At 42.8% G+C, this 10,650-nt stretch overlaps 1 protein-coding gene across 4 annotated transcripts in view; it reads left to right on the plus strand.

Moving 5' to 3' along the window:
• The window catches only part of LOC132207606 (gastrula zinc finger protein XlCGF17.1-like), a 38,535-nt gene extending 31,162 nt beyond the window's left edge, over positions 1 to 7,373 (plus strand). For all 4 annotated transcript variants that reach the window (XM_059643553.1, XM_059643554.1, XM_059643555.1 and 1 more), the window contains one exon: positions 5,219 to 7,373. The gene's annotated coding sequence lies outside the window, so the exon portion shown is untranslated. The remainder of the gene's footprint in view (positions 1 to 5,218) is intronic.
• The last annotated feature ends 3,277 nt before the right edge of the window (positions 7,374 to 10,650 follow it).

Below are 10,650 nucleotides of genomic sequence, written 5' to 3' on the forward strand. Positions count from 1 at the left end.
TCGTATTTTGGCTAACTTTGTCTCCTACTTTTTTTTTCTCTCCTTATTAATCTTGTAGTCATTCTTTGCCATTTTATACCTTCTGCTTTGTCTAATCTGCCACCCATACTTCAGCAATTGTATGCTTCTTCTTTGTAGTTGACATCATCTTAAATGCATTTTATAGTTACCCGCAGATGATGTAATATTTCCTCCATTTTTTCCCAGTTTCCAATCCTCCAATGTCATGAATCCTTCAATATCCTGCTCCAAATCCATGTCATCCTGTCACCATATCTGTGTGATGATTACTGGAGCATACTTATTGACTTGGAACTTTTCTTTCTCACTCAAATGTATCTGATGGGTGTATACTGATGTATCCCCTTAATTATTTGCCATTGTATCTCAACCGACCTCTGAAGCTAAATTGCCACTTCACTCTAGCTCTGATTTCACACCCACATGACTGCCCTAATTTAAGTTTAAAATAATAGTCTGATACCCACTCCTGTCCCCGAAAATGGTTGTAAAATTCCATCAGATTAGGGTCACTGCTACCTCTGAGTGCCTTCACTGTGAGGTTGTTAATTAAACCTCTGTCATTGCACAACATCAAGTCCAGTACAACTGGCTCTCTGGTCAGCTTTAGAATATGCTGTTCAAAGCGACTATTTTGAGAACATTTTATGAACTCTTCATCAAGGCTACATTAGCGCATCTGATTTTTCCAGTTTAGGTGCAGTTTAAATTCCTCATTTCCCACCATGCTGGTGCTGGTGCTGGTGCTGGTGCTGGTCCCACACAGCCCTGAACCCACTTGTTCTCACCAGCCTGTGATGCACACATTCATTTCTCTAATCTGATTTGAATGTTTGGGGATGGGGGAGGTTATGAGAGCCACATGCAGTCCCAGAATTCCCTGCATCTTGTTACAGAATCGAAGGACAGAATTTGACCCCCAGTGTCTGTGCATGAGCACCACATCGTGTCCCAATCCCTCATCGTTTTCATTCACGTAATTGTCCAATTCTCTTCTAAAGGGGCTGAATGAACCTGACAATGCATTCTCCCACTTGCAATGGGAAAGATGTTTCACCCTCCTCATATGAGAATTCCTTTGTTAGTCTCATTGAACTGGTATCCTCTGCTTCTGATTTCACCAACACAGTGAACAATGTCTCACTATCGACTCTGTTCTGATATCTCAGGATTCTGCACACACAAATCAGATCTCAAGTTAACTTCCCTTCTCCAAGGAGAAAAGCCTCATGCCACCAATAAAAGCAAAATGTTGCAGACGTTGCATAATTGGAAACAAAGAATACAGGACTACATTCTCAGGGTTTGAAATGTTAACTATTCTTCCTCACCAGATGCTACCAGACCTGCTGTGTTTGTCCGATTTCTGTTTTAGTTTAAAATTTCCAATGTTCACAGGGGTTTGTTTTATTGAAATGAAATCTCCATACTGCTTTGATTATCTACAGTTCTTTTGTACCAGTGCACCAGTCTTCCTTCTATCCAGTTGCTGCATCCTTTATTTTCATTTCAAATTCATTGTAACTTGTGATATTTAACACCCAGTTATGGCCACCTTCTGGCCAGACTGCCTGTGATGTCACTGTCAAACCATCGAAGCTGCATTTTGCGCTTCAACTTCAGTCCATTTGTGTATCTGACTCTATGACAGTCCATAAACCTCATTCTCTCAAGTCTTAGACCTTCCCTTGTTCTTGTTTGCAAATACTACCTTTTTCACACTGTTTGAATTCTCACATTTCTTATGTGTGCCAATCATCTAAATCCTGTACCATCACTTTGGGTGTGATAACATACTGGCTGTGTGTTAGAAGGATTTCCTCATGCTGAGGAAATACTACATTCTTTTTGGTTCCAACAAGAATTGACTGAGAAAGAGAGAGAAAAGAACATCTCCAGTGACATAAAATCAGGTGAGATGAAATATCGCCATACATTCATTTCTCCACATATGTGTCTGTGTGAGATAGTAACAGTATCTGCCAGATTTGCTGCTTCACTGGTCATGAACACTTGGTGCTTATCAAAATAAGTTTATAAATTTGAAAGACTGCTATTTGAATTATTTCATGATGGTAATTTCCCATAACTTCTCAAAATGTTTCTCTAACTTCAACTAAAGCTGAGTTTCCTGACATACGCAATGCAGAAAGCTCTACTCGTGCAGACTTTGTGAAAACCCTACTAGTTACAAAACAAAATGCGGTGGGGCCCAAGTAAGCTTGAAGATTAACAACCGGTTGGTAAGAATTCATTGGCAGTACAAGCTGGTGTACTGCACGTGTGTGTTTTGCGCATGTACACTAATGGAGGTTTCAGGGGGGTATCAGTAAATGTCACCCTCAATTCATAAGCTTTAGAGACGAGCAGATAAGCATTCATTGTTGTCACTTAGAAAATTTCCTACATTGCAGACTGTTCTCCTGGGAAGCTGGTGTATACTGTCATAGCGTGCCAAAATACTTTGTAACATGGGAGTCCAAATCACTTTTAGTCATTTAATCTGTGCAACTACCTTCTTAAATGAGGTAAAGCATGTCTTGGCTCCATCCTTGTTAATTTAGATACAAAGCATAGATTCTTGGGTATATCAATTCCCTCAGTGGAATCATTATTACCCTTCAGGGTATTACCTGTTTCTTACTTCTCTATTCTCACCTTTTCCTTGACAAACTCATGTTCTCCAATTCTTTATCTCTTTGGAGTTTGATTTTTAAAATCCACCTCCTTTTGCATTTCTCCTTGCTTTTCTGTCTCCATTATTCCCTGTTCACTTTGCCTTCTAATTTCATTACTCTCTATTTTTCATTTTCTATAATTTCAGGTATTTATATTTTTCTCAAAGTCCTGTCTCTTTTCATTTATAACTATATATCAGCCAATTCCAACTGTGATATCCTGCTTCAAAGTTTCCTTTCTTCCAACTCTAAATGTTGTAAAATGACTTGAAGTTTCTCATCCTCACAAGATCCTACTTGTACTTCTACCTTCAATTTATTTGCTAATTCTCTCGGTTTAGTTTTCAAAGATTTTAGATTGATCAGTGAATTATCTTTCACTTCCGGAAAACTCTTAGCCACATCTAAACCATTGTTAGGTTTTGTGCAACGAACATGCCCACTACACTCTGCTTTATGCCCTGGAACTATTCTGTAGTTGTTATTTGGACAAGAAAGACACAGATCGTTTTTAGAGCTAAGGAACTCCAAAATCCCATCAAGAGACCCCATGACCCTCCACATGTTATGATCCCAGCTGAAGTCATTGTTAGACAAGCCAGGCAGAAATCTAATAGATTAACAATGTTATCTCTCACTAAAACATAAGCATATAGTGCTGCAGATTTTGCTTTAACAATTAAATAGAAACTAACTAGCAAAAGAGATGAATATTAAAATAGAATAAAACAAACCATTTACTTATAGTACAATTTGAAAAAAATTATTTTTAAAAACACAGTAAACATATAACTACACAAATTGCAAAAACCCAGTCATAAATTAAAAAGAAACAAAATAGCTTTTGTACATTACCCAATACAGCACTCATTGAAACATAGTAACTGGGAGCAGGAATAGACCATTCAGCATTTGAGCCTGCCTTGCCATTCATTGTGATCGTGACTGATCCTCATCTCAGTACACCATTCCTGCTTTTGCCCTGCACTTCTTGACACCTTTAAAATCTAAAAAAAATCCATCTGCTTGTTGAATATGTTCAGACTTGGCTTCACAGCCTTCTACGGGAGAAAATTCTACAGGTTCACTACCCTTTCAATGAATAAGTGTTTTTCATTTCAGTCCTAAATGGCCTAGCCTGTATCCAAGAGTTATGAAGTACTCACACCAGAGCCTCTGTGTCTGCACCTTTGCAGGTTTAACACACTTTTGGCTTTAATGCTTTAATGCTAGAGCTTCTCCCTGGAGCTATTATATACTCGAGCTTAAATATGCTCAGCAGCTTTAAAGTTTAGTTACAACATGTCTGGTGTGGGGCAAACTCTAACTCCTCATTCTAAGGTTATCTAGTTCACGATATCTCCTTCACTATTTAGAGAACTGAACTGCAGGGAATTCCTATTCCAATAACCTCAGAAGTCCACTCAAAACTCAAAGTGAAAGTGAAAGCTGAAGTCTCTCTCTCTGAGCTATGGGCATTTTGCTCAACTGTTTAAAAGAAAGTTTTGTAAATATCAAACCTTGAGGCCCCATTATTTTCCTTATCGGGTTAGAAGATAATCTAAGAAGAACAAAAAATCCGTTAGTGGTGCTCGCAAAGATATCCAATTTACAGCCAGGCCTCAAAAACCTGTTTTAAAATAAACTGCTGTGGCTACAGTAATACGAGATAATTATTAATTTCAGATGCACAGGAAACACACTGCTTACTAACCAAAATCCAAAGAAAAATTGCAATAAATGGAACTTGAGGAGATCTGTCTAATCCAAGTTCCCCACTGAGAAGGCGATAGTTTTCCTGTTGTTGAACTGTTGCAGACAAGGTGGTGAAGGTACAACCATAAGCTTTCTGATAAAGATTTATAGAATCTTCATCAGCAACAATTCAGGAACAGCAACTTATGTCCAAATCAGAATGTGACTTGAAGGGAATTTGGAGATAATGTTTACACAGATCTGCTGCTCTTGGCTTTCCAACTTGTGGAGGTGACAGTTTCCATCAAACATCACATTGAGATGCAAGTGTAGAAATCCTTCCTTGCTAACTTCCCAACTTCTCTTGTGTTGGCCAAAACCTGGTGGTAGGTTGCATTTCCTGATGGACACTTATGTAAGTTGGTAAAATCTGGCAGCTTTCAGACTCTCCCTTTCACCTGCTGACCCCATGAAAGAGCAGCTTTATTCAGCTCAATTTCACAATCTTGCTTTGAATTTTTGTTTAAAAACCAGAAGTTGCTGGAAAGGCTCAGCAAATCTGACAACTTCTGTGAAGAAAAATCAAAGTTAACATTTCAGGTCTGGTGACCCGGATGTTCAGAGGAAGGGTCACTGGACCCAAAACATTAACTTTGATTTATCTTCACAGACGCTGCCAGACTTGCTGACCTTTCCCAGCAACTTCCAGTTTTGTTCCTGATTTACAGCATCCACAGTTCTTTCAGTTTTTATTTTGTATTTTTGTTGTTTCTCTCTCTCTCTCCCTCTCTCTCTCATTCCCTTTTTTCAATTTGTTTCAGCAGATATTGGATGGAGAATATGTACAAGTGGAAAACTCAAATATCACATCAGGATCTGACAGTGATGCTTGATTCCTGGAAACAGAAAGCACCCCATTCACAGAGTGAAGAAACTGCAGCACGTTGTGGATGTGGATGAGGCTGCAGTTGATCATCTGGATTGCAAAAACACAAGCAGAGTCACATTGGGGAGAAACCATATAAATGTAGGGACTGTGAGAATGTATTCAATTATTCATATGAGCTGGAATATCATTGACGCAGTCATCCAGGAGAGAGGTTGTTCTGTTGCAGTGAATGTGGTGAAGCATTTTTTCATTCATCCACCTTGCTGATGGCCTAGCAGGTTCACACTGGAGAGAGGCCATTTAACTTTTCTGTGTGTGGGAAGAGGTACATATTTTTATTTGCAAAATTGAGACAGTGTCATTGCTGTGACTGGGATAAGAGCTTTAAATGTCCGTGTGGACTGAGGGAGAACCAGCACATTCCCATTGGATACTCCCCATTCCAAAGCTCTTACTGCAGCAAGAAATTCAGGCGATCATCCAGCCTGTCGATACATCAGTGAATTCACACTGGGGGGAGAGCTTTCACATGCTCTTGTGTGTGGGAAGGGATTCATTAATTCATCCAAGCTGCTAGTACACCAGTATCTACGCTGGCGAGAAATCTTTCCAATGCCCAGGTTCAGGAACAATCAAAAGGAAATTGGACAAGTGCTTGAAAGAAAATAGTTTCAGGCTGATTGAGGAGGCAGCGGCGGAGAGGGTGAAGTTTGAAACCCAGTCATGTCACTGCAGACAGGTCGCCATGTCAACACTGACAAACATTCCGTTCCACATTGTTTCACACAAGGGCTAGAATGTCAAAGTAAAATCTTAAATAATGGGGAAGGTTATTATCTGAAATGTGCAGCCAGAGAGGGTGGTAGAGGCAGATTTACTGGAGATTTACAAGAGGAGATTGCCACTGGATGAATTTCTCAGTCAGGTGGTCACCCAAATGTTACAGGAAGTAGCTGAAGGATTGACAATTGCTGATTTGAGACTCAGGCACCAGCACCAGCACCACCATCAGCTTCCATCCCCCACTCCCTCAATAATAAACCCTCCAGTGCAGACTGTTAACTGGTATCAATTTCCCTCTGCAGCGTACATTTGGGGCACTGTTGAAAGGAGGTTAGTGCTTGTTCAGCAATTCCCTGTAACTACTGCAGTACAATTTCTGTTCTGCAGCCTCTGAGCTGAATGGCCTGAAAACGTTCCTGTTGCCCTGCCCTTACTTGGCCTGTTTGGGCCCACGACCTTCTGGAAAGTTGCTCAGTGGCGAAGTGTAAAAATATTGCCCACTTGAATTGAGGTTTGTGTCCTACAGAAAGGAGACTGGAGGCGTGGTGTCATGATGCAATGATAACCTCTCTCTCAATGTCAGCAACACAAAAGAACGAATCATTGACTTCAGGAAGAATGGAGGAGAACACATTCCCATCTAAGTCAACAGAGTGGAAATTGACAGCTAAGTTTCTAGGAGTGATGATAATCAACAAACTGGCCTGGACTTATCAGTTAGATGTGATTGTCAAGAAGGCACAACGACGTCTCTTCTTCTGCAGGCGCCTTAGGAAATTTGCCAAGTCCATAAGGACCATCACCAACTTTTACAGATGCACCACTGAAAGCATACTGCCCAGGTTCAAAATGCCCTGGTACGGCAACTGCTCTGCCCACGACTGTACAAACTGTAGAAGACGGTGTGCGCAGGCCACACCATCATGGAAGCCAACCTTCCACCCATGGACTACATGCCTACAAAGAAAGACTACCAACATCATAAAAGACCCCTCCCACTGTGTAATGCTCTCCCACAACCTCTTCCATCAGGCAGAAGATACAGTAGCTTGAACACACGCACCAGCAGGTTCAAGAACAGCTTCTTTCCAGACATTATTAGACTGATGAATGGACTATCTAACTTCAAATCATGTTAAAATGTTGATCTTGCTCTGCACATCTCCTGTGTGACGTAAGCTACACACCTCACTCTGTGCCAGCATCCTATGACCTGTATATCCTTGCTTACTATGGTTTGCCTGTAGTGGTCACAAGACAAGGTTTTACACCGTACATATGGCAGTAAATAAATAAGGTCAAATCTCGAGGTGTTCTCTCGTCTAGTCAGGGCTGTCCTCACCACAGTCCTCCCTCCAGTCTGATTGCTCGGTTTCACCTCTGAGCCCTTCACTTACTGCTGTCCTGCTGCTGATCTTCACCTCAGGCGTTTTCTTGCTACTAACCACCATTTCTCTAGGTGTAGTCACCGTGTGCCTCAAAGTCTGAATATCAGTTTCTGAGACCCTTGGACAGACTGGACAGGACGTAATACCATTTCAGACAAGCGCCATTGTTTACGAAAGCCCATGTGCAGAGCCATCTGATGGGCCGAATAGTCTACTCCCGTGTTGCTATGACTTGTAATTCTTTTAATGTATATTTCTTTATTCTGGTATTTTAACAAAATAAAACAGAGAAATCCTAGAAAGATACTAGAAGTCCTTGCTCACCTGGCAGATGAAATGACAATTGTATCATCGTGTCTGAGGTTAACATTCTCCTCCAGCTATTTTAATGCAGACTTTGAACAACTTATTTCAACAGGTCTGTTTTAAAAGTTAGCACCAGGCATGGTTACATTGTGATGGCAAAAGTCAATTTCAGATTAGAAATTTCAACCTGTTTACTTTCATTCTGGAACAGTTCACAGTTTGACACCAGTATCTGAACTGACACACATTTCTGGGATTCAGTAACGTTGTTCCTGACTCGAAACAGACTTATAAAGTGGCTTCTGTTCTGTGTCTAGGAGTTGGAACCATTAAAAAGTACCGCTGGAAAACATTTCCAGCACACCTCACTGTTAACCCACGTGGGGAATTTACTGTGAGAACAGAAAGATGGGAAAGAGCAATGTGCTATTTGCCTCTCCCAGTGTGACCCCGAGGAGTGTGTCCAGGCTAAGGTTCTGTTCCTACCAATGATCCCTCTCCAGATTATCCTTTGAGCTCCAGCAGATGATGTTAAACACTGAGATGGGAAAGAATATCAACAACAATGTTTTTAATTCAGTAAAACTGAATTGTTAACCACGTATCTAGAATACCAAGAATTGTCAATATGAGCAAAAGCAAAACCCAGTGATCAGAACATTATTTACTCCAGGATGTGATTAACTGGAGGATCTAAACCCCTGCAGCCACTGGCGAACTCACAAGTGTCTCAGTTGGTGAGATGACTGAGTGACTATTGGCCCACACAAGAAGCGGGTGACCCGCTTCTCACCAGTGTGTTCCTCCGACACTTCTGCCATCCACAATCCGACCCCACCACCCAAGACATTTTTCCATCCCCACCCCTGTCTGCTTTCTGGAGAGACCACTCTCTCTGTGACTCCCTTGTTCGCTCTACACTGCCCTCCGACCCCACCACACCTGGCACCTTGCCCTGCAACCGCAGGAAATGCTACACTTGCCCCCACACCTCCTCCCTCACCCCCTATCCCAGGCCCCAAGATGACTTTCCACATTAAGCAGAGGTTCACCTGCACATCTGCCAATGTGGTATACTGCATCCACTGTACCCGGTGTGGCTTCCTCTACATTGGGGAAACCAAGCGGAGGCTTGGGGACCGCTTTGCAGAACACCTCCGCTCAGTTCGCAACAAGCAACTGCACCTCCCAGTCGCAAACAATTTCCACTCCCCCTCCCACCCTTTAGATGACATGTCCATCATGGGCCTCCTGCAGTGCCACAATGATGCCACCCGAAGGTTGCAGGAACAGCAACTCATATTCCGCTTGGGAACCCTCAGCCTAATGGTATCAATGTGGACTTCACCAGTTTCAAAATCTCCCCTTCCCCCACCGCATCCCTAAACCAGCCCAATTTGTCCCCTCCCCCCACTGCACCACACAACCAGCCCAGCTCTTCCCCTCCACCCACTGCATCCCAAAACCAGTCCAACCTGTCTCTGCTTCCCTAACCTGTTCTTCCTCTCACCCATCCCTTCTTCCCACCCCAAGCCGCACCCCCATCTACCTACTAACCTCATCCCACCTCCTTGACCTGTCCGTCTTCCCTGGACTGACCTATCCCCTCCCTACCTCCCCACCTATACTCTCTCCACCTATCTTCTTTTCTCTCCATCTTCGGTCCGCCTCCCCCTCTCTCCCTATTTATTCCAGAACCCTCACCCCATCCCCCTGTCTGATGAAGGGTCTAGGCCCGAAACGTCAGCTTTTGTGCTCCTGAGATGCTGCTTGGCCTGCTGTGTTCATCCAGCCTCACATTTTATGATCTTGGATTCTCCAGCATCTGCAGTTCCCATCATCTCCCGCCAGTGTCAGTGGGTTTTTGTGGACAGCAAGTCCATTTTGCTTTTAAGACTTTGTTCACAGAATATTGAGAAGTTTTCTTATCAAAATAAGCAAGTCACTGTATAATGAGGTAAATGACTGATTTGAATCCTTTGCCACACGCAGAACAGATGATGGCTCTCTCCCTGCTGTATGAATTTGCATATGGACAGTGAATTCCCATGATCGTCTCCAGCTATTCCCTTGGTGAGAACACCTGAATGGTCTCTTGTCAATGTGAGCACCTTGGCAAGTCAGGTCCACAGAACACACACATACACCACACCCTGCAATCAGATATTTAAAAGCTCTTTTGGCAATGCACACTTGGTATTAAACAAATTTCTGTTTAATTTGGGAATCAGCAGTTATGGGGATAAGGCAGGAAGGTGCAGTTGAAGATTTTCTGGAACAACCAAAGTTGCTGGAAAAGCTCAGGAGGTCTGGCAGCATCTATAAAAAAAAACAGAGTTAGTGTTTCGGGTCCGGTGACCCTTACTCAGAACTGGGTGAGTACGCAGAGGAATAAAGCTGAGGCCTTTGCTGAGTACAGAGCGTTCAGCATCAGAGAGCAGAAGGTTAGGCAGGATGGTGAATACCCGCCAGGAGGTGGAGTTGGGGGAGGAGATGGAGGCTGAGGGACAGGGAGGAGAGGAAGTTTCCAAAGGGTCATGGGTATCTCTGAGTTGTTGCATCTTGTGGGCCTTGATGCCTCGAAGGAAAACAAGTTTCTTATTAGCACAACGAAGAAGCCGGAGGATGAAGTGGAACTACAGAGTGGTGCAGCCCTGAGCCCATGTGATGCGATGCTATTGGAAAGAAAGGTTGAGAGTGTGTATGTGGCACCACATGGCAGTGAGTGTGGATCTCTGGGTGCGGCAACAGCAGCTATCTATGGAACGTTGAACATCTCAGAGATCTATGACAGTGGGAAGATTCAAAACATTAGGGATAAAACTTCAGCTGGAATCCACGTGAGGGAAGTCTGAGCTGGAGGTAGTCACTGAAGAATGTGATATGGCCG

The sequence above is a fragment of the Stegostoma tigrinum genome, unplaced genomic scaffold, assembly GCF_030684315.1.
Source record: "Stegostoma tigrinum isolate sSteTig4 unplaced genomic scaffold, sSteTig4.hap1 scaffold_110, whole genome shotgun sequence".
Lineage (NCBI taxonomy): Eukaryota > Metazoa > Chordata > Chondrichthyes > Orectolobiformes > Stegostomatidae > Stegostoma > Stegostoma tigrinum.